Raw genomic sequence first — 23,807 nt, 5'->3', positions numbered from 1 at the left:
AAAAAAGGAAAAAAAAAAAAAAAAAAAAGGAAGAAAAACAGTATGGCAGTTCCTCAAAAATTTTAAAATAGAATTTACTTATGATCCAGCAATATCACCTCTGGGGATATATCCAAAAGCATTGAAAGCGAGGTCTCAGAGAGAGATTTGTCTGCCCATATTCACAGTGGCATTACTCACAATAGCCAAAAGGTGGAAACCACTGGAAGAAAGAATAAACAGAAGGTGATATACACACTATGGGCAGCTATTCAGCCTTAAAAAGGAAGGAAATTCTGACACATTCTACAACATGGATGAGTACATTATGCTACGTGATATAAGGACAAACACTGTATCAATACACTTACATGAGGTTCCTAGAGTACTCAACTTTATAGAAACAGAAAATAGAATAGTAGTTGCTAGTGGCTGGGGGAAGGGAGAAATGAGGAGTTGCTGGATGGGTACAGAGTTTCAGTTTTATAAGACGAAAAAGTTCTGGCCAGGCATAGTGGCTCACGCTTGTAATCCCAGCACTTTGGGAGGCTGAGGCGGGCAGACCATGAGGTAAGGAGCTCGAGACCAGCCTGGCCAACATAGTGAAACCCCAACTGTACTAAAAATACAAAAATTAGCCGGGCATGGTGGTGCGCGCCTGTAGTACCAGCTACTGGGGAGGCTGAGGCAAGAGAATTGCTTGAACCCATAAGGTGGAGGTTGCAGTGAGCTGAGATCATGCCACTGTACTCCAGCCTGGGTGACAGAGTGAGACTCTGTCTTAAAAAAAAAAAAAAAAAAAAATTCTGAGATTGGTTGCACAATAAAATGAATATACTTACCATTACTGAACTGTACACTTAAAATGGTTAAGATGGTACATTTTTCACTATTTGTATTTTATCACAATGGAAGAAAAAAGATCTCTGGCTACTAGGTGGAGAACAGACTGTTGAGTGGGTACTATGGAAGCAAGGAAACTAGTTAGCAGGTTATTGCAATGATCCAGACTAGAGATGATGGCTTGGATGTGGTGGGTAGCCATGAGATACCTGGACAGATTTAGGGTATCTTATCTGCTACTGGTCAGGCCGTGGGAATTAGATGATATGCTTAATTCCCTAATACGCCTACTACCTAAGGGGTATTAGGATTAGGTCACTCATCTGATAAATGGCAGAGCTGGGGCTTGAATGCTTGGCTGCTTCTTAAGCTCACACTGTCACTTCCTTTCCAAACATCCACCCTTCCAACATCGTCTCTCAGGACGAGACATCTCACTGGGACAGCATTTGCTGCCGCTTTAGTCTGTTTCATGCTATTGGGCAAACGGTAATGACGTCACAAGAGTGACTTCTAAAAATGGCATGACATATATTTCTCAAAGCCATCAGCTTTAAAATACAGGTTTTATTTCAGATTATTACATACTGAGCTAAGGTTTCTGCCAGCGGTTCACAGTTACACCATATCCTTTGCAGTTGTGCTTTTGCGCGGCTTTAATTGTCATGGAGGCATACAGGAATGTGGTTTTATTTACACCCTGTGGGTGGGATCGCAGAGCTTATTTGAGCTGCCAGCTGAGACCCTTCCACTGCTGCAGAAATTCTTCCCGATACCTGGCCAGGGGGCAGCCAGCAGGTTTGTTTACACCTCTGTTCCTTAATGTTCAGGTTGCTAGGAAACCAGACAAACATCACCAAAAAGGCTGTCTGAGGTCACCGGAGGCCCAGCCTGTGTTGATAGCCACAAATTGCAATCAAGCTTCCCTGGTTGCCAAGGTCTCCTGAAGAGGCTGAGAGTGCACCGGTTGCATTGTGTGGCCAGTTTGTTCTCTCTCTCTCGGGCTTTTCCTTACCTGGCCCAAGAAAAGGCTCTCATGGAGGCAATCAAGGGAGGCTGGTGAAATCTCAGTCTGCTGATCTCAGTCATTATTCAGGGTGTGACTGGATCTCAATAAAGCAGGAAGCCTCTGCTATCTCTGAAGAATACATATGTGCAACAAATGATGGTGTCAGCAGTGTGTGTGTGAGTGTTGGATAGGGAGGGTGAGTGGGGAAACTTAACCACCTCTTCAAGAGGTATTTTTAAGGACTTCCCCTCCCTTTTTCTTAATGGCTGAGTCATAGTAATTGATGCTGCTGCTATGACGCAGGTGTTCTCAAACTGTGGTCCTCAGATCGGTAGCATCAGCATCACCTGGGAACTTGTTAAGAATGCAGATTCTCAGGCTGGGTGCGGTGGCTCGCGCCTGTAATCCCAGCACTTTGGGAGGCCGAGGCGGGTGGATCACGAGGTCAGGAGATCGAGACCATCCTGGCTAACACGGTGAAACCCCGTCTCTACTGAAAATACAAAAAATTAGCCGGGCGAGGTGGTGGGCGCCTATAGCCCCAGCTACTGGGGAGGCTGAGGCAGGAGAATGGTGTGAACCCGGAAGGCGGAGCTTGCAGTGAGCCGAGGTCGTGCGCCACTGCATTCCAGCCTGGGTGACAGAGGGAAACTCTGTCTCAAAAAAAAAAAAAAAAAAGAATGCAGATTCTCAGGCAGCACCCCGGACATGGTGAATCAGTCACTCTGGAGGTGGGGCCAGCAATCTGTTTCAACAAGACCGCAGAGGATTCTGATATGTGCTCAAGGTGGAGAGCCACGGAAAACTCTGGTCTCTGGAATCTAGCATTTACCAACTGAGTGACCTTGGGCAGTTTATTTCTAGTCCATGAGCCTCAGCCTACCGTGATGAGATATTACATGCCCAGAGCCTGGCATATGTCAGACATGCTGAATTGATCCTTTGCCAATAAAACAAGCTTCACGGTGGCCTATGATTTGTTAGCTAGTAGTTGCAGGTAAAATATGTGTTCAAAGAGAAGCTGCTTGTGGGAAAACTGAAGATTACTGTTTTGATGTGTCCTTTCTTATCTCAAAATCTGAATCACTGCACGTCTTCTATGATTCAGACTCTCCGCTTCTCAGAAAAGAGGAAGCTGGGCCAGAGCATCTGTTCTTCCTGTTGCTCACGGTGCCTAACTGAACTCGTAGTGACTCTGCACACAGAAGGTCAAGAAGACAGAAGGGTCCTCCCCTTCCTCATAGCCCCTCAGGTCTCGGAAACCCCTGGATCCATCGTCAGATGCCCTCCCCTAGGAAACTGATCATTCCTAAAATGTCTAGGAACCCAGACACATCCCCCAAGGGCAGCTACTCCTCCACCACCCAGAGAGACTGCCCCTTACCTTGGGGGACAATTTTTAAAGGCCGCTCTGTAACTAGGCTGAGGTTTACAAGTTGTCTTGTGCCCCACCCAAACTCTGAGGCAAAGGTGATTGGTGGCAAGCAAGAGAAAAGAGAAATTATACGTAACTCCTCCCAGGCCACCAAGCACTGTTCGCTCTTCACCTCTTAACTCAGGATGGAATACTGAGATTCCGGAAATAATGACTACCAGTCTATCATTATGTTCCAGCCAGATGCTAAGTACCTTCTATATATCACCCTATTTAATTTTTACAACGACTCCCAAAGAGAGGACTGTATCTCCATTTTACAGATGAGGAAATGGAGGCATAGAAATATTCAGCACTCTGTGGATGCCTATGGTCTCATAACTAGAATTATAATGGAGGCAGGATTCATATGCTTGGTGGCAGATCCAAGGATGCCACCTCTCAGGCTATGTGATGCTGGCTGCTGTGGAGTTGTTGTTTGTATTTCCTTCCTTCCTTCCTTCCTTCCTTCCTTCCTTCCTTCCTTCCTTCCTTCCTTCCTTCCTTCCTTCCTTCCTTCCTTCTTTCTCTTTCTCTCTCTCTCTCTCTTTCCCTTCTTTCCTCTCTTCTCTTCTCTTCTCTTCTCTTCTCTTCTCTTCTCTTCTCTTTTCTTTTCTTTCATGGAGTTTCACCCTTGTTGCCCAGGCTGGAGTACAATGGTGCCAGGAGGTTGCTCACTGCAACCTCCTCCTCCTGGGTTCAAGTGAATCTCCTGCCTTCCTGCTTCAACCTCCCAAGTAGTTGGGATTACAGGCATGCAACACTACACTGGGCTAATTTTGTATTTTTTAGTAGAGATGGAGTTTCATCATGTTGGTCAGGCTGGTCTCAAACTCCCGACCTGAAGTAATCCACCCACCTCGGCCTCCCAAAGTGCTGGAATTACAGGCGTGAGCCACTGTGCCCGGCCTGTTTTTATTATTTTTCTTTTGTCTTTTTTTTTTTTTTTTCCTTTTTGTGGAGAACGGGGTCTCGCTATATTACCCAGGCAGGTCTCGAACTCCTGGGCTCAAGCTATCCTCCCGCCTCTGCCTCCCTGAGAGCTGGGATTACAGGCGTGAGCCACCGCACCCGGCCAAGGGGAGTTGCGCTTATTTTTTTTTTTTGTCTTTTTTTTTTTTATTATTATTTTTCTTAATGCACGGCACGAAATTTAAAAATATGGACTTCACGAATTTGCATGTCATCCTTGAGCAGGGGCCATGTGACTCTTCTTTGTATCATTTCAGTTTTAGTATATGTGCTGCTAAAGCAAGCACTGCTGTTGAGTTTTGATGGTTCGACATCCTTGTACAACCTGGGCTTCAGGGGACAATTGAAGTGGCTGTGGTCTTAACCTGGGTTACACATGGGAATTGCCCAGGGACTTAAAAAAAAAAATCACATCTGGGTCCTCCCCAGAGTTCCTGATGTCATTGCATTGGGTTGAGGATTGGACTCTGGGAGTTTTGAAAGCTCTTCTGATGATTCCAACAGCAGCCAGAATGAAGATACTCTGCCACAGACCTGAATGAGGCTTCAGAGGCATGCAGGCCCCTGGGCGTGTGCAGGTGGGTGGCCGCCCTGTTGATGGAGACTTGGCCTTTATTTTTAGGCCCTTTCTGATGTAATCTCCTTTTCACAAACAAACAAAGAAACAAACAAACACAACAATAAACCTCATCCAGTCCCCCAAGCTTTCCACCAGTGTGGAAGCTGGCATTTCTACAAGCCTGAAAGGAGAGGGAAACTTTGCGCCTTTCAGAAGAAAGTCTGACTTTGAGGAACGCGTTTGACCAGCATCTCATTCAAGTCTGTCTTCCTGGATATTAACAGCCCCTTTTTCCCCAAAGATAGAAATAATACATTCTAAATACATCAACCTGTTTTCTACAAAAGCTTCTTATGTATTAGAAGGTAAAAAGTACCTTGATTTGGTAATAAATAAGTAGCATGATTTTATTTTTTAAACAAACACCCCCAGAGTTTCTAAAAACAAGAGAGTATTTTGCTCCTCAAATACATCTATTTGAGAATCTATGAGAGGGACCTGTTTTAAGGATGTGATCATTCAACACTCAATGGGATTTTTCTTCCAGAATTGCCTTAGAACTGCGTTAATAATAGACATCCCAAGGTGATTTTAATCATTGCTCTGCTGTTTCATCAAACTGGATTTACTTCATTCTTTGATGACTTTATTTCCCCAATGTGGCTCTGGATAAAGTCTGATAATTTCTGATATTCAAATTATCCTAAGAGAATTAATGCAGGAACTTAAAACCAAATACCACACGTTCTCACTTGTAAGTGGGAGCTAAATGTTGAGTACAGATGGATATAAAGATGGGAGTAACAGACATGAGGAACTACTAGAGCGGGGAGGCTGGGAGGGGGCAAGGGTTGAAAAACTGCCTATTGGATCCTATACCTGGGTGATGGGATCATTTGTACACCAAACCTCAGCAACACACAACTTACCCAAGTAACAAACATGCACATGTACCCCCTGAGACTAATATAAAAGTTGAACAAAATAATTGGAAATGTTTCTAAAAAGAACATTTCTCTAGATTTTTCTAGAGAGAGATCCTGAGGACTCGTCGTTCAGTGAGTTGTCCTAAATCCTTTTTTGGAATGGTGTTGGTGGGTGGGGAAGGACAGGTAAGTAGAATGACAGCTGGTTACATTGATGGTGCTGGTCTTTGGAGTTAATCTGGAGGTAAAGTTCCAGCCCCATTAAATAATCAAGTAACCTGGCATCATTACCGAACCTCCTGTGCTTCAGTTTCATCAGCTGTGATATGGGGACAAGAACATCTCGTGATTGTTTCATGGTTATTTCCAGAACGTCTGTGAAGCGCATGGCACACAGTAGATACTTTAAATGGTAAACTATTATGATTTAATGAAGACATTGCCTGATGAACTTTTTCCTGAATACCTGTTAAATACAGAACAGATACAAACCAAGTAAAATCTTGGCCTCTGACGTTTGAAACTCACATTCATTTATGCAAAGAGCCAACGAATGTTTATTGAGCTCCTACTGTATTCTGGGCCCTTCTAGGTCCACGTGCTAGGAGGGTTAAGAGCAGAGGAATCCCATTGCAGATACCCATACATTTGCATCTGGAGTTGACAAAGTCACCCAGGTGGGGTGGCTACAGCAGGCATAGACCAGTAGAGGGGATAAGGCCCTTCAGGTGAGCCCACTGAGGAACAGACCTTCTGGGGGTCACTAAAAGACCTCCTCAGCCAGGCCACCACCCTACCACTCACTTCAGTCCCTCAAGTTAGGGAGAAGGAGGCTGGAAGCTGCCACCTGTTGCTAGCAGGTAAGCCTGACAAGTGGATATGGGCCTTTTCTTTTCCCTTTTTTTTTTTTTTTTTTTTTTTTTTTTTTTTTTTTTGAGACAGAGTCTCTCTCTGTTGCCCAGGCTAGAGTGCAGTGGTGTGTCTTGGCTCACTGCAACTTCCACCCCCCAGCCGGGTTCAAGCGATCCTCCTGCCTCAGCCTCCAGAGGAGCTGGGACTACAGGCATGCACCACTGTGCCCAGCTTTTTAAAATATTTTTAGTAGAGATGGGGTTTCACCATTTTGGCCAGCCTGGTCTCGAACTTCTGACCTAAAGTGATCCTCCTGCCTTGGCCTCCCAAAGTACTAGGATTACAGGTGTGAGCCACTGTGCCTGGCCAATGTAGGCCTTTTCTAAATTGAGATTTGGAGTGCAGTAAGTTGTTTGCCTTCATCGGAGGGTGGCAAGTGCAGTCGAAGGGAGCCCTGGTTCTGTGCCAGCCTCTTTTTAATTTAATTTAATTTTATTTACTTATTTATTTTGGAGAGAAGTTTTGCTCTTTTTGCCCAGGCTGGAGTGCAACGGCATGATCTCAGCTCACTGCAACCTCTGCCCCCTGAGTTCAAGTGATTCTCCTGCCTCAGCCTCCCAAGTAGCTGGGATTACAGGTGTCTGCCACCACGCCTGGCTAGTTTTTGTATTTTTAGTAGAGACAGGGTTTCACCATGTTGGCCAGGCTGGTCTCAAACTGCAGACCTCAGGTGATCTGCCCGCCTCGGGCTCCCAAAATGCTGGGATTATAGGCGCAAGCCACCGTGCCCAGCCCGCCATCCTCTTTTTTAAACCATTATTAAGTTCTCTCTTTTCTGGCAGGTGTCTGCTGGGGTTCTGATAGGTATTTCCTCTGAGCCATATGATGAATTGTGTCCAAGGGTGATAGATCAAGGAGGAAAACAAACCCCCAAACCAACAAAAGGAAAGAAACGTCTTATATTTGATCAGATTTAAAGGTGTCTCAGTTGTGTCTCATGGGTATGTTTTCCTTGGTTTTCACAGGGATCCCATGAGCTTGGCAGGAGTGTGTGATCTCACTTCACAGGTGCAGGCACAGCACTAACAGAAGCTGAGCACGGATGACAGAACTGGAGACAAGCTACTGGGAACCCAGGTCCCTGGGAGGTGGCCCCGGCCTCTGAGGTGAGTCTGTATTTCTCTCTGTATCAGAAGCTCCTCCTTGGAAATGTGGCCGTTGCGATGCTGTTTGCCTTTTTGGTTCCAATTCTCTGGTTACTCTTCATAACTGCCCTATGCTGCGATGTCTGGCTGTCTCAGCTCTGCTTTCAGGAAAGAAGGGAAGGGCTTGTTCGCCCAACTTGGGCCAGAGTTTTAAGGGAAAGGAGGATGACTCTGGGATATAATATTGGGGCCACAAGAAGCTGAGTAGGATGAAGATAAGACCCAGGAGAACAGCAAGGGGACTCGGGTATTAGGAGAGCACCCTTCTGCACATCTTAGCTGGGCCTATGTGTGTGACAGAAGTGACAAGTTGCTTTCTTTCCTCTGTTCTTAAAACGACTAATTTGGGCAAAGAAGAAAAAAAATCCAAGTCTCTAAAAGTTGAAAGAGTGCTTGCCCAGTCTTCTTCCTGGAGGAGCAAATGGGAGAAGTGAGGTGTTGCCACCCATCTGCTGGGTTGAATGAGAACCTTGGCAGCCTGCCATGCCTTAAATGTCCCTTGGGCCCTAGTGACTGAGCCTTATCAGGGTAAGTGTAGAAGAGAGGGGCTCAGGACGGTCACTATATTTGTAGCTTGTAACAGTCCTAACTGGAGGGTTGACTTAAGTTGAAACTATATAATCTTATTCATAAAATGGGGATACTTAAGCTGCATAATTTCTGAGATCCTTTTAGTTTGACTTAGTTTAGTTAAATTGTTTGATTTTAAGAGGAGAATGAGAAATTCAAATTTTACCCAGGTATTTCTGATCCATTTGGTCTTATATCCATAAGATAGACATACGGACTTTGAAGAACTTAAAAAAAAAAAAATACAGGTTTCTACATTATCTACTTGGTAGGGATAATCTAATATAGTCCCATAATGCACAACCTCAATTATTATATAAACACTCACTGAGAATATATATGACTACCAGTGTCTAGACGGGGTCCTGCTCTTTTCCTGTTTGCAATAAAGCTGGGGGAAATTCATATACATCAGAAAAAGAACACATGGAAAATTGATTAAAGGCCAAAGCAGAAGTAAAAAATGTTACAGGACCTCTAGAGGAATGAACGGAAGCATTTGGCTTGCAAGAATGAGGAAGCTGACTCAGAAGACGGGCCTTAGAGAATGGCAATTATTTCTGTTCTATTAGAGAGAATGGAGGAGGTGATTCCAGGCAGAGGGGGCAAGCGAGCAAAAACAGGGAGGCCTGGAAACACGTGACGTGTTCAGGTCCCAGTGAGGCATAAGCAGAAGGAAGGGGGTGAGTGACGAAAATATTGGCAAGGAGTTAAACTTGAATCAGATTATGGAGACCTTGAAGGTCAGATAAATATAGACACATAGGCGATAGGGGAATTATTTGTTTAGATCTGTATTTAATTATAAATGATTATTACCAAGTGGCATTATTATCAAGAGGAATTGATTTGGGTGAGACTGGAGGCAGAGGCCAGTCCGAGAGATCTGTTGTTTCGGGAGATTTATACTGTGGGCCCAAGCTGGGGGAGGCTCGAGCATGTGCAGGGAGCTTCGGAGTCTGCTACACCTTCCCATACAGCCGCTGCTGTCATAGCTGGTACACCAAGTCATGCTGGTAGAAATGTAGTATAAGTAATTCCATTTACAACGAGGAAAATGAGACTGAAAGTGGTTAAATGACTTTTCCAAGGTCACCCAAGAACTTGATCCATCATCAAGTGTATTGTCCACCAAGCAATGGAAAGCAGGGGAAGTGACGTCTGCACCTCCGCCAGCATCATCCAATCCTTCTCTGTGTCTGACCTGACTGGCAACGATAGTCTCCCAGAGGGGTCTTCTCATGTACACTCTGCCCGTCTTCCATCTCCACTCCAGCCCCTGCCCATCAGAGCCTCACGCATGAGACAGGACACACTTTTCAAAACGTTTAGATCCATTACCCTCTTGCTTAATCTCTTCAGCGGTTTGCCATTGCTCCTAGATAAAAGCAAACTTCACTGTCCCTCCAAGACCCTGCATGGCTGGGCCCTGTCTAGCTCTTCAGCCTTATCCCTCTTTTGACTTTCATCCCACCAGTTACTTTGAGTGTTCCTTCTTCCTTCCACCACTGGGCCTTTGCAGAGCCCCTCTGTCCAGAATGCTCCTTCCTTCCTTTGGCCAGGGGACCCCTTACTCACCTTCCAGATCTCAAGCCAAGCATCAACTTCTCAAAGAGGCTTTCAGCTGGCTGGCCCCGCCAATGAGATCAAACACTTATGACAGGTTCTCATAGAAGCCTTTGCTTCTCTTCCCTGGCAGTTGACATGTTGTAATTTTGCAGTGGGATGTGTGTGTATGTTTGTGTGTGTGTGTGTATTTGTGTGTGTATGTGTGTGTGGCGTGTGTGGGTATGTGTAGGTGTGTCGGTGTGGGTGTGGGTATGTGTGGGTGTGTGTGGGTGTGGGTGTATGTGTGGGTATGTGTGTGTGGGTGTGTGTATGTGTCTTTATGTGTGTGTGTAGGTGTGTCTGTGGGTGTGTGGGTGTCTGTATGTGTGGGTGTGTGTGTGGGTGTGTGTGTCTGTGTGGGTGTGTGTGGGTGTATGTCTGTGTGTGTGTGTGTGTGGGGTGTGGGTGTGTGGGTGTATGTGTATGTGGGTGTATGTGGGTGTGTGTGTGTCTGTGTGTGGGTGTGTGTGTGTCTGTGTGTGTGGGTGTGTGTGGGTGTGTGTGTATGTGTATGTGGGTGTGTGTGTCTGTGTGTGGGTGTGTGTCTATGTGTATGTGGGTGTGTGTGTGGGTGTGTGTGTGGGTGTGTGTCTGTGTCTATGTGTATGCGGGTGGATGTGTGGGTATGTGTCTGTGTCTATGTGTATGTGGGTGGGTGTGGGTGTGTCTGTGGGTGTCTATGTATCTGTATGTGGGTGGGTGTGTGTCTGTGTGTGGGTGTGTATGTGTATGTGGGTGTGTGTGTGTGGGTGTGTGTGTGGGTGTGTCTATGTGTATGTGGGTGGGTGTGTGTGGGGGTGTGTGTGTGTATGTGGAGGTGTGTGTGGGGGTGTGTGTGTGTATGTGTATGTGGGGGTGTGTGTGTGGGTGGGTGTGTGTGTCTGTGTGTGGGTGTGTGTTTCTGTGTGTGTGTGTGTCTGTGTCTGTGTGTGGGTGTGTATGTGGGTGGATGTGTGTGTGTCTGTGTCTTTGTGTGGGTATGTGTATGTGGGTGGGTGTGTGTGTGTCTGTGTGTGGGTGTGTGTGGGTGTGTGTCTGTGTATATGTGTATGTGGGGGGTGTGTCTGTGTGTGGGTGTGTGTGTGTGTGGGGGTATATGTGTGTGTGTGTGTGTGGGTGTCTGTGTGGGTGTGTGTCTGTGTGTGTGTGTGTGTGTCTGTGTGTGGGTATGTGTCTGTGTGTGTCTGTGTGTGGGTGTCTGTATGTGTATGTGGGTGGGTGTGTGTGGGTGTGTGTCTGTGTATGTGGGTGTGTGTGTCTGTGTGTGGGTGTGTGTGTCTGTGGGTGTATGTGTATGTGGGTGTGTGTCTGTGTGGGTGTGTGTGTGTCTGTGTGTGGGTGTGTGTCTGTGTGTATGTGTATGTGGGTGGGTGTGTGTGTCTGTGTGTGGGTGTGTGAGTGTGTGGGGACAGTGTGTGTCTGTATGTGTATGTGGGTGGGTGTGTGTTTGTGTATGGGTATGTGGGTGGGTGTGTGTGTCTGTGTGGGTGTATGTAGGGGTGTGTGTGGGTGCGTGTATGTGTATGTGGGGGTGTGTGTGTGTATGTGGGTGTGTGTGTATATGTGGGTGTGTGTGTCTGTGTGTGGGTGTGTGTGGTGTGTGTCTGTGTGTAGGGGGGTGTATATGTATGTGTGTCTGTGTGTGTAGGTGTGTGTATATGTGGGTGTGTGTGTCTGTGTGTGTGTGTGGTGTGTGTGTGTGTAGGGGGGTGTATATGTGTGTGTGTCTGTGTAGGTGTGTGTGTATATGTGGGTGCGTGTATGTGTATGTGGGGGTGTGTGTGTGTGGGTGTATGTGGGGGTGTGTGTATATGTGGGTGTGTGTGTCTGTGGGGGTGTGTGTGTGTGGTGTGTGTCTGTGTGTAGGGGGGTGTATGTGCGTGTGTCTGTGTGTGTAGGTGTGTGTATATGTGGGTGTGTGGGTGTGTGTGTCTGTATGTGGGTGTGTGTATGTGTGTGTGGGGTGTGTGTGTGGTGTGTGTCTGTGTGTGTAGGTGTGTGTGTGTCTGTGTGTGTAGGGGTGTGTGTGTGTGTGTGTGTGTGTGTGTGGTGAATGCTTATTTTCCCCACGAGGACTATAAAGCTCTCAAGTTTCCAGATCTTGAATACTGACTGGCACAGAGTGGGCACATACCGTTTGTTAAATAAATGAACCAATAATGGAAGAGACTTTATTTGTTTTTATTATCTACTATAACCCCCCAGTGACTCGTTTGGTGCTTGGTTACAGTAGCGACCAGCTTAAGGAATGAAGAGGTGATAAAGGGAAGGGAGGGAGCTAGAGAAGAAAAGGAAAAGAGAAAAGATGGGGAAGGGAGGCAAAGGGAGGGGAGGAGAGGAGAAGAGAAAGATTTTCAAGGCTGAAGGGGCTGTGGAAAAGGGAAAGTTATTTTTGCCAAGAGGTAGGGTTAGGGTGACCAAATCATTCTGGTTTGCCTGGGACTTCCTGTTTCTAAAAGTCCTGCATCCCTGGAAACCCCTCAAGCTTGCCTTGCATGTGAGAGCAGACAGAGCAGAACTGGGTGCAGAGCATGGAGCCACTGCAGGCCCCACCTGAAGTCTGAACCTCATGGAATCGGCCCACAGATGCGGATCAGCCTGGGCATTTCACCTTGCTTTGACCTCTAGGTCCTGGTGAACCAGTGTCCCCAAGAACCAGGGAAAGAGATGATGGATACAACAAGAAATGGGTCCCTTGCTACTTGCTTGGGAAATCTGGAAATGGGTTATTTAATCGAGGGAAAGGGTAGGACTGCATAGGAAGTTGTGTCTGGGGGAATGATATGATCTCCTCATTAATATGTCCTCCAGAACTGCAGTTTAAAAGGGTACATGGAGCTGTGTGAGATCTTGGATAGCTACTGTACCCAATTGCCTATCATATAAAGTTATTGTGATGATCAAATGAGACGATGCAGGTACCAGTCAGAGTCTGGGACTTTCTGATGGCCTGGGTAAGTGGTAGATGTGTTGTTACTATTACTACATGGTGGCAATCAAGAGGCACCCTTACCTAGAGGTTCAGAATATGGACTACGGAGTCAGCATATGAGGATTAAACCCTGGCTCTGCCCCTCTCAAGCTGCACGACCTTAGGGAGTTACTCTTTTTTTTTTTTTGAGACAGAGTCTGTGGTGCCCAGGCTGGAGTGCAGTAATCTCTGCTCACTGCAACCTCTGCTTCCCAGGTTCAAGCGATTCTCCTGCCTCAGCCTCCCAAGTAGCTGGGATTACAGGTGCACACCACCATGCCCAGCTAATTTTTGTATTTTTAGAAGAGATGGGGTTTCACCATGTTGGCCAGGCAGGTCTTGAACTCCTGACCTCAGGTGATCTGCCCACCTTGGCCTCCCAAAGTGCTGAGATTACAGGTGTGAGCCACCGCACCCGGCCAGGGAGTTACTCTGTAGCTTGCTTTCCTCACCGGTGAAATGGAGATAATACTAGGGACGCACCTCAGAAGGTCCTTGTGAGGATTAAATGAGTGAGTGGATGCAAAGCCTTTGGACCAGTGCATTGCAAGTGCTCCCATGTACCCATTATTATGCCTAGTGGTAAACCCTCAGGCTCTGCAGACAGATTGCCTGGGTTCCAGTTCCGGGTCTATGTGATCTTAAGTTAATTTGCCTTTTTGTGTTTAAATTTCCCAGCCATAAAATGGGTATTAGAATAGTACGGACTTCATCGGGTAGTTCCTAAGATTGAATGATATGACGGATGTAACACCATAAGTATTAGGCATTATTGTTACTGTTTTCCACTGATAGATCATCTCCCATGCAGATGACCAGAGCCAGCCTTGGGTACAATCCTGACCCTGGGATAGTGGGTTTCCCAACCCACGGTGCCCTTTTCTACCACTTGTGGGGCCCCTTTGCATCTCAGCAAATGCTTTCTGATGGACGTGTCCACCTTGGCAGGAACTAAGTCCCCGTAGTGTGGTGTGTGCTTCCTGTAGGCAGGGGCACTCTGCCCCTTTGAGGACAGAGAATGCAGAGCAGGAAGGGAAAGCAGTGCAGCGTCCCTGAACCCGGCGCTGGTGCAGGCTGATCTGACAGATTCTCTCTGTACAAACCCAGCTCAGAAAATACTTGTGAAGGGAGTCAATCAAGTTCATTGTCGGTAGGACTGGAGGGGACTTCTCATCTGCTTTTTAAGGATTGCCTGCCATGCTACCAGTTTTCTTTTCCCTCTTCCCGCTCGCATCTGACTTTTGGTGTCTTCTTACTGCTCTTTGGGTGCCCTTTGGCCTCTGCTGGATGCTCTTGCTGGCCTGAACTTGTCTAGCAGTGTTTTGAGATGGAGGTGAAAACCAGATTTCCCAGGGTTCCCAGGGAGAATTTCAGGGAGAATTTCTGACCTCTCAGGCTCAACCTTTCTACAGCCACAGCTTATGTGAAGCAGAATTTTCAAGGCAGCTCAGATTCCAGATAGACCTTTTGTCTGCATGAGTGCTTGACACATGCCTTGATTTGGGGTTCAGAAAATAAGATTCTGTAATTACAGATGGTCTGATTGCTTATCTTATAGATAGGTGCTGATGCGTTTCCCAGGAAACTCTTGCCTTTAATAGGTACCTCTGAGGTACCTGGAAGCAGATACCTCATGCAAAAGAGGGTAGGATTTTCTTTTCTTTCTTCTCTCTCTCTCTTTTTTTTTTTTCTGAGACAGAGTCTTCCTCTGTCGCCAGCCTGGAGTGCAATGGTGCGATCTCAGCTCACTGCAACCTCCGCTTCCTGGGTTCAAGTGATTCTCCTGCCTCAGCCTCCCAAGTAGCTGGGATTACAGGCACCCACCACCAACTCAGCTAATTTTTATATTCTTAGTAGAGATGGGGTTTCACCATGTTGGTCAGGCTAGTCTTGAACTCCTGACCTTAGGTGATCCACCTGCCTCAGCCTCCCAAAGTGCTGGGATTACAGGTGTGAGTCACCGCGCCAGGCCAGGATTTTCAAACATAGTGTAGCCTATTGGTTGAAGTAGATTCTGGATTTTGGTGACCTTCAAACTCACAACACTGGTTGAAACATTCTTCAAAAACAGTTGGGCTACCTTTCTTTATGTGGACCAGGCCATTGTAGCCTCAACCAGCTCCACCCTTATGCTGCTGTTTATACCTCTCTTAGGCTCTTTTAATTTTATCCCTCCTGTTCTAGCTACTGATGTATTTATCTTTTGATCTTCCCCACTGCATATAAGGTGTTTGAGGGCTTGATGAGATTGTAGCTTCTTTTTACATATGATCATCCACCTGTCTATCAATTTTTATGGCATCACATCATCTTAGACTGTGAGGAACCATAAAGATAATCCATTCCAATGATGCCATTAGACATCATAACCATAGCTGAATGATATGTGTGTATGTATGTATGTATGTATGTATGTATGAATGGGTTAGTGTGGAGATGGATGAATGAGTGGCTAGATAGATTGATGGATTGGAAGATGAATGAATGGGTAGGTGAATAGGATGGATGGATGGGTGAGTAGATGGATTGATTGATAAATTGATGGTTTGGAAGATGAATAGACAATTGTGTGGGTGGGTGAGTGGGTGGGCAAGCGAATAAATGGATTGTTGAATTTGAAGATGAGTAGATGGTGGATGAAGGGAGAGATGGATGAATAAGTGAGTGGGTAGCTGGACAGAATGATGGAAGGATGGATTATGGATAGATAGGTAGCTGAATGGTTAGGTGGCGTGATCTCCCCGACGAAGGGAGAGAAAGAGTGTTCACAGAGAGGCTTTTGGGCTGTCTGCCCCTATTGTATCACCCACACCACTGCCCCAACAACTTGTTAATGAAGGGAAGTCCTAGAGGGGATTGAGTGATAAGAGCATGATCTCTGAAATTAGACTGCCTGAGTTAAGTGCTGACTCTGTTTAACCTCTCTCAGGCTCAGTTTTCTCATGTGTGAGGGGTGAGGCTTTTTCACTGGACAATGTGTATGCTAGCTCTGGGCAGATTTTTGCTTCTTCAGATACAATACAGTGAACTTATTCCAGGGGTAGATGTTCTGGTTTTGGTCTGGCCCTTCTGAATGTTTATGACATTGAGCCCTGTCCCAGCTACAAGGCCCAACACCCAAGTTGATTCATTTATTTCTGTATTAGGAAGCATTGATTCATTTATTTCTGTATCAGGAAGCAAAGGGCCACAGAATATACACATTTTGCCAACACAATGTCATTTTTCATACAAGGAAGTCTTTAGGGATGTTTGAGCCATTGAGTTAAATAAGAAAGTGAATTAGAGATGGGGCTGAATGAGTGGGAAAATCATTTCCACTGTTGTTCTCAAATATAAGGCAAAAACACTGTTGACTTTGCCATAGCACTGCCATCCCCAGGCTCGGTCTCCTTTTCTTTGAGTGGATTACTTGGTGTTAAGTGTTTGTGGGAACCGAGACTCTCTGCTTCCTCTTACCTACAATGTGCCTTTGAGCCTGACCTTGAAGAGGCTTATTTCTCTTGGTGCTGATCGTTATCTGCATTAGTGTAAATGCTGCATGATATGTACAAGTCAGGTCTTGTACTAAATGCTTTGTATGCATTTAGCCATTTGACGTACTATATATTTTATGTAGATATTTGTTACCTTTCTGCACTCACCAAAAGGATGAAGATTTTTAAGTCTGTTTTGTTCACTGCTGTAATCCCAGAAGCTAGAACAGTGCTGACTGTTCTAGCTGGATACCTCCATAGGTATCCAGTAAATATTTAGTAGGTAATTACGTGAGTTTTCTATTTCTCAGGAGGAAACTGTGAGCTGAATATTATCCTTCCTACCTCACAGACGGGGAAACTAAGACTCAGATCTTAGATAATTTTGAGGATATTTTCGTTTGTGGAGCCACCATCTGAGGCTCATAGGTAGAGAAATATGCTGAAATGAATCATTTCACAAGGAAAATATGAAGAAAATAAAATTGATTTAGTTCAGTTTTGCTTTTGGGAGGCAGTTATATGAGGTCTCTATCATGGACTTGCTTCTCTGAATGGTATGCGTAGTCCTCATTTCCCATTTGCATTTGTGTTAGGGAGAAATTATCCTTATGGGCCCTGAGGCATGGGTGGGAGGGAGCAGACCGTGAGGACACACTTACCAGGAACCAGGTCTTTATGCAAATGTTTTCTCAGTTCCTCCTCACGCTAACCTGGTTATCATCCCATCTCTCAGGTGAAAACACCAAGTCTGAGGCCAAGAGTAGAGCTGGCATTTCCCCAGGCCACATGACCAAGGCGAAGCTGCCTATCTTTTCTGCTTCCCATTTTTTTCTTTTTTCTTTTTCTTTTTCTTTTTTTTTTTTTTTTGAGACAGTCTCACTCTATTGCCCAGGCTGGAGTGCAGTGGTGCAATCTTAGCTCACTGCAACCTGTGCCCCTGGGTTCAAGTGATTCTCGTGCCTCCGCTTCCCAAGTGGCTGGGACTACAGGCACATGCCACCATGGCTAATTTTTTTTTTTTTTTTGAAATGGAGTCTTGCTCTGTCACCCAGGCTGGAGTGCAATGGTGCGGTCTCCGCTTACTGCAACCTCTGCCTCCTGGATTCAAGTGATTCTTCTGTCTCAGCCTCCCAAGTGGCTGGGGTTAAAGGTGCGTGGCTAATTTTTGTATTTTTAGTAGAGACGTGGTTTCGCCACGTTGGCCAGGCTGTTCTCAAACTCTGGTTTCAAGTGATTCACCTGCCTCAGTCCCCCAAAGTGCTGGGATTACAGGTGTGAGCCACCTCACCTGGCCTGCTTCCCCTTTCTGCTCTGCTCCCCTTCCCTTCCCTGCCCTGCCCTCCCCTCCCTCTCCTCGTCCTCTCCCCCTCCCCATCCTCTCACCTTCCCCTCCCCTTCTCCCTCCTCTTCTCCCCTCCCCTCCCTTCCCCTCCCCTCCCCTCCCCTCCCCTTCCCTCCCCTCCCCTTCCCTTCCCTTCCCTCCCCTCCCCTTCCCTTCCCTTCCCTTCCCTTTTCCTCTTCCTCTTCCTCTTCCTCTTCCTCTTCTGTTCTCTTTCATTTTGAGATGGAGTCTCGCTCTTTCGCCAGCCTGGAGTGCAGTGGTGCTATCTCAACTCACTGCAACCTCTGCCTCCCGGGTTCAAGTGATTCTCCTACCTCAGCTTCCCAAGCAGCTGGGATTACAGGTCCATACCACCATGCCCGGGTACCCATTTCTTTATGAGGTTACTCACATGCTCAGCTCTTTGGTAGAAAAGCCTTTGTCACTGTTGTATCTCCAGTGCGCAGCAGAGCATCAGGTATTCAGTGGGTACTTAACAAATGTCAGCTGAGTTGATGAAATTTCCTCAAAGCAAATTCAGAGGCACATCCTATTTTAAAACACTCTCAGCTCCTTGTTCCCGCCTTTCGGTTGAGACTTCATTGTGCAATCTGACTAGGCAGGAAGTGAAATGGGGATTGTTGTGGGTTTTGTCTGCTGACAGCAAGGCACAGACGGTGACTAATTGGCCATTCTTTATTTTGCTCATATGCAGCATTTTCGGTTTTCTGTCCCCCTTTGATTGATTGGGTTGCTCCTGGCTACAGGTGGGTCCATTTTATGCTTGGTTGGTGAGTCCTACAAAGGCCCATTAAATCAATTAAGTTGGCGGGTGTGAGAAAATCTGGGAGGGGGCAGGGAATCTGCCTGACTTTGCTAGTCAGACAAATCCTCCTGGGTCATGCCACGGGAGGGGCTTCCACCCCACCATCTCCTGTCCTGGGTGCTGTGGGGAGATGAGTCTGGATCCTACCTGGATTCTGCCTCCAAGGTGAGCAGCATCAAGTGGAGATGGGACCTCTACACATCACTGAGAACCAGGGACAAGGTGTGAAGTGCTGCGGGAGCAGTGCCGAGGAAACACTCTGACAGTTTAGAGAAGGGAGAGGAGGCACCTGTTGGGGCTTGGGGTGCAGTGGTGATGAGCACAGGGTGATAAGGAAGGTTTTCTGGAAGAGATGGTGTTTGACCTAGAAGGTTGGCGGGATTGGATATGCAAAGAAGGTGGGAAAAGCACTCCAGGAAGCAGGTGTTTCCTAAGCCAGGGCAGAGTTTGGAAAGTGTAGAGAGTGTATGTTAAAGAGTAAGTAGCCCCTCCTGGCTGAAGAAAAAGGCACATGGAAGGAAAAAACTTAGATGTGAAGTGAAATCTTTGGACTAGGTTTTAGGAAGCCCACGTACTAGGCTGGGAAGAACGTAGGTGCAGTGGCAGAGAGTCCTGGCTTTGGAGTCTGACCTTCTGGGTTCGATATGTGGCTTGCTAGCTGAGGGACCCTGGGCAGCTGCGTTGCTAGGCGTCAAAGCACATAGAACTTGCCTTCTTTTTGATCCTATTGTGAAGCTGCAACAAGAATTCAAATAATCCATGGAAAGCACTTTGCACAGGTGCCTGGTAAGGATTTCATAGATGGTAACAACTGTATTGTAATTTTTGTTATTATTAGACAGTGAAATTTCCTGAAAGGTTACCTTGAAATATTTTGGAAAGGACGGTGGATGGAAAAAGAATCTAAGATTCTACTTTGGAATTATCCCAAAAGATCTGAGATCTTTTTTTCACCTCTCTTGTGAGCATCTTTTTATCTTCTTTTTTTTTTTTGAAACAGAATCTTGCTCTGTCACCCTGGCTGGAGTGCAGTGGCAGAATCATAGCTCACTGTAGCCTCAAACCCCCCAGGCTCAAGAGATCCTCCTACCTCAGTTTCCCAAGTAGCTGAAACTACAGGTGGTGCCACTGCACCCAGCTAATGTTGCTCACTATGTTGCCCAGGTTGGCCTTGAACTCCTGGCCTCAAGTGATCCTTGGCCTCCCAAAATGCTGGGATTACAAGCATGTGCCACTGCACCTGGCTATGTGCATCTTTTATTAATGATGAGTTTATTTTGGCTGCTTCAAGGGCATAACACCATTTATCCCAAGTCATAGTCAACCATTGTGTGGGAGGTCATATTGAATTTGACTTTTAAACAACTAGAGAGTTTAGGTAGGAAGAACAGCTCAGTTCCAAGTTCACTTTAAGATTTATTGAGCATTGGATGGACCAGGCAAGATGGCTAAATAGGAAGAGCTCCAGTCTGCAGCTCCCAGCAAGACCAGCACAGAAGGCGGGTGATTTCTGCATTTCCAACTGAGGTACCAGGTTCATCTCATTGGGACTGGTTAGACAGGGTGTGCAGCCCATGGAGGGCAAGCAGAAGCAGAGTGGGGTATCGCCTCACCCAGGAAGTGCAAGGGGTTGAGGAACTCCCTCTCCTAGCCAAGGGAATCCATGAGGGACTGTGCTGTGAGGGACCGTGCTATCTGGCCCAGATACTATGCTTTTCCCATGGTCTTTGCAACCCACAGACCAGGAGATTACCTTGGACGCCTACACCACCAGGGCCCTGGGTTTCAAGCACAAAACTGGGTGGCCGTTTGGGCAGACACTGAGCTAGCTGCAGGAGTTTTTTTTTTTTAATACTCCAATGGCACCTGGAACACCAGTGAGACAGAACCATGTTGTGGGAAGTCAGGGACCCTGAATGGAGGGACTAGCTGGAGCCAAGGCAGAAGAACATAAATTGTAAAGATTTCATGGATATTTATCAGTTCCCCAAATTAATACCTTTATAATTTCTTTTGCCTGTCTTTACTGCAATCTCTGAACATAAACTGTAAACATTTCAATAACATTTATCACTTCCCTAATAATACTCTTATAATTTCTTGTGCCTGTCTTTAATCTCTTAATCCTGTTATCTCGTAAGCTGAGAATGTACATCACCTCAGGACCACTATTGTACAAACTGACTGTAAAATATGTATGTTTGAACAATATGAAATCAGTGCACCCTGAGAAAGAACAGAATAACGTGATTATTCTGCGGGATCAGGCACAATAGAGCCATATTTTTCTTCTTGCAGAAAGCCTATAGATGGACGTGTGAGTAGGAGAAATATCATTGAGTTATTTTCCCAGCAAGGAATATTAATAATTGATAACCCTGGGGAAGGAATGCATTCCTGGGGGTAGATCTATAGACGGCCACTCTGGAAGTGTCTGTCTTATGCGGTTGAGATAAGGACTGAAATACGTCTTGGTCTGCTGCAGTACCCTCAGGCTTACTAGGATTGGGAAATTCCAGCCTGGTAAATTCTAGTCAGACCGGTTGTCTGCTCTTGAACCCTGTTTCCTGTTAAGATGTTTATCAAGACAATGCATGCACAGTGGGACATAGACCCTCATCAGTAATTCTAATTTTGCCTCGCCTTGTGATCTTTATGGCCCTTTGAAGCATGTGATCCTTGTGACTTACTCCCCGTTCATACAGCCCCTGGGCCCTATTAAAATCCCTAATAAACACTTGCTGGTTTTGTGGCTCAGGGTCGTCATCACGGTCCTACCAATATGTGATGACACCTCTGGAGGCCCAGCTGTAAAATTTCTCTCTTTGTACTCTTTCTCTTTATTTCTCAGACCAGCCAACACTTAGGGAAACTAGAAAATAACTTATGTCAAAATATTGGGGACTGGTTCCCCTGATAGAACCGTTCACTACCCTGAAAAGGGGGCTGAAGCAAGGGAGCTGACTGGTCTTGCTCAGCAGATCCCACCCCCACGGAACCCAACAAACTGAGATCCACTGGCTTGAAATTCTCACTGCCAGCACAACAGTCTGAAGTTGACCTGGGACACATGAGCTTGCTGGGGGATGGGGCATTCGCCATTACTGAGGCTTGAGTAGGTGGTTTTCCCCTCACAGTGTAAACAAAGCCACTGGGAGTTCGAACTGGGTGCAGAACCAACCCACCATAGCGCAGCAAAGCTGCTGTATCCACACTGCCTCTCTAGATTCCTCCTCTCTGGGCAGGGCATCTCTGAAAGAAAGGCAGCAGCCCCAGTCAGGGGCTTATAGATAAAATTCCTGTCTCCCTGGGACAGAGCACGTGGGGGAAGGGGCAGCTCTGGGCACAGCTTCAGCAGTCTTAAATGTCCCTGCCTGTCGGCTCTGAAGAGAGCCACAGATCTCCCAGCACAGCCCTTGACCTCTGCTAAGGGACCAATTGCCTCCTCAAATGGGTCCTGACACCTGTGGCTCTGGACTGGGAGGCACATCCCAGCAGGGGTCGACAGATACCTCATACAAAAGAGCTCTGGCTGGTGTCTGGTGGGTGCCTCTCTGGGATGAAGCTTCCAGAGGAGGGAGCAGGCAGCAATATCTGCTGTTCTGCAGCCTCTGCTGGTGATATCCAGGCAAACGGGGCCTGGAGTAGAGCTCCAACAAACTCTAGCAGACCTGAAGAAGAGGAGCCTGACTGTTAGAAGAAAAACTAACAAACAGAAAGCATCAACAAAAAGGATGCCCATGCCAAAACCCAACCTCAAAGGCCAAAGGTAGATAAATCCACGAAGATGAGGAAAAACCAGTGCAAAAAGGCAGAAAATTCCAAAAACCAGAATGCCTCTTCTCCTCCAAAGGATCACAACTCCTCGCCAGCAAGGAAACAAAACTGGATGGAGAATGAGTTTCGTGAATTGACAGAAGTAGGCTTCAGAAGGTGGTAATAACAAACTCCTCTGAGCTAAAGGAGCATGTTCTAACCCAAGGCAAGGAAGCTAAGAACCTTGATAAAAGGTTACAGGAACTGCTAACTAGAATAACCAGCTCAGAGAAGAACATAAATGACCTCATGGAGCTGAAAAACACAGCATGAGAAGTTTGTGAAGTATACACAAGTATCAATAGCTGAATCGATCAAGCAGAAGAAAGGATATCAGAGACTGAAGACCAACTTAATGAAATAAAGTGTAAAGACAAGATTAGAGAAAAAAGAATGAAAAGGAACAAACAAAGCCTCCAAGAAATATGGGACTATGTGAAAAGGCCAAACCTATATTTGGTTGGTGTACCTTACAGCGATGAGAAGAATGGAATAAAGTTGGAAAACACCCTTCAGGATATTATCCAGGAAAACTTCCCCAACCTAGAAAGACAGGCCAACCTTCAAATTCAGGAAATAAAAAGAACACCACAAAGATACTCCTCGAGAAGAGCAACCCCAAGATACATAATCATTGGATTCATTAAGGTTGAAATGAAGGAAAAAATGTTAAGGGCAGTCAGAGAGAAAGGTCTGGTTACCTACAAAGGGAAGCCTATCAGACTGACAGCAGATCTCTCAGCAGAAACTCTACAAGCCAGAAGAGAGTGGAGGCCCTTATTCAACATTCTTAAAGAAAAGAATTTTCAACCCAGAATTTCATATCCAGTCAAACTAAGCTTCATAAACAAAAGAGAAATAAAATCCTTTACAGACAAGCAAATGCTGAGGGATTTTGTCACCATCAGGCCTGTCTTACAAGAGCTCCTGAAGGAAGCACTAAATATGGAAAGGAAAAACTGGTACCAGCCACTGCAAAAACATACCAAAATGTAAAGATCATCGACACTATGAAGAAACTACATCAACTAATGGGTAAAATAACCAGCTAGCATCATAATGACAGGATCAAATTCACACATAACAATATTAACCTTAAATGTAAATGGGCTAAATGCCCCAATGAAAAGACACAGACTGGTACATTGGATAGAGTCAAGACCCATTGGTGTGCTGTATTCAGGAGACCCATCTCACGTGCAGACACACATAGGCTCAAAATAAAGGGATGGAGACATATTTACCAAACAAATGGAAAGAAAAAAAAAATCAGGGGTTGCAATACTAGTCTCTGATAAAACAGACTTTAAACCAACAAAGATCAAAAAAGACAAAGAAAGAGATTATATAATGGTAAAGGGATCAATGCAACAAGAAGAGCTAATACACTAAATATATATGGACCCAATACAGGAGAACCCAGATTCATAAAGCAAGTTCTTAGAGACTACAAAGAG

The 23,807-nt window shown here is 46.0% G+C and overlaps 1 long non-coding RNA gene and 1 other non-coding gene across 2 annotated transcripts; both read right to left on the bottom strand.

The window, feature by feature from the left end:
• Nucleotides 1-4,400: 4,400 nt before the first annotated feature.
• LOC114680446 (U6 spliceosomal RNA) lies at nucleotides 4,401-4,504 on the bottom strand. The gene has a single exon (XR_003732672.1). It is a non-coding gene; the product is annotated as a U6 spliceosomal RNA (small nuclear RNA).
• Nucleotides 4,505-7,044: 2,540 nt separating this feature from the next.
• LOC144330853 (uncharacterized) lies at nucleotides 7,045-18,321 on the bottom strand. The gene is made up of 2 exons (XR_013397424.1): nucleotides 18,121-18,321; nucleotides 7,045-8,168 (listed from the first exon to the last, which is right to left on the bottom strand). It is a non-coding gene; the product is annotated as an uncharacterized LOC144330853 (long non-coding RNA).
• Nucleotides 18,322-23,807: the final 5,486 nt, after the last annotated feature.

This window comes from Macaca mulatta, chromosome 8, assembly GCF_049350105.2.
Source record: "Macaca mulatta isolate MMU2019108-1 chromosome 8, T2T-MMU8v2.0, whole genome shotgun sequence".
Taxonomy (NCBI): domain Eukaryota; kingdom Metazoa; phylum Chordata; class Mammalia; order Primates; family Cercopithecidae; genus Macaca; species Macaca mulatta.
The sequence above is the reverse complement of the archived record's forward strand: the minus strand, read 5'-3'. Positions and strand labels throughout refer to the sequence as shown.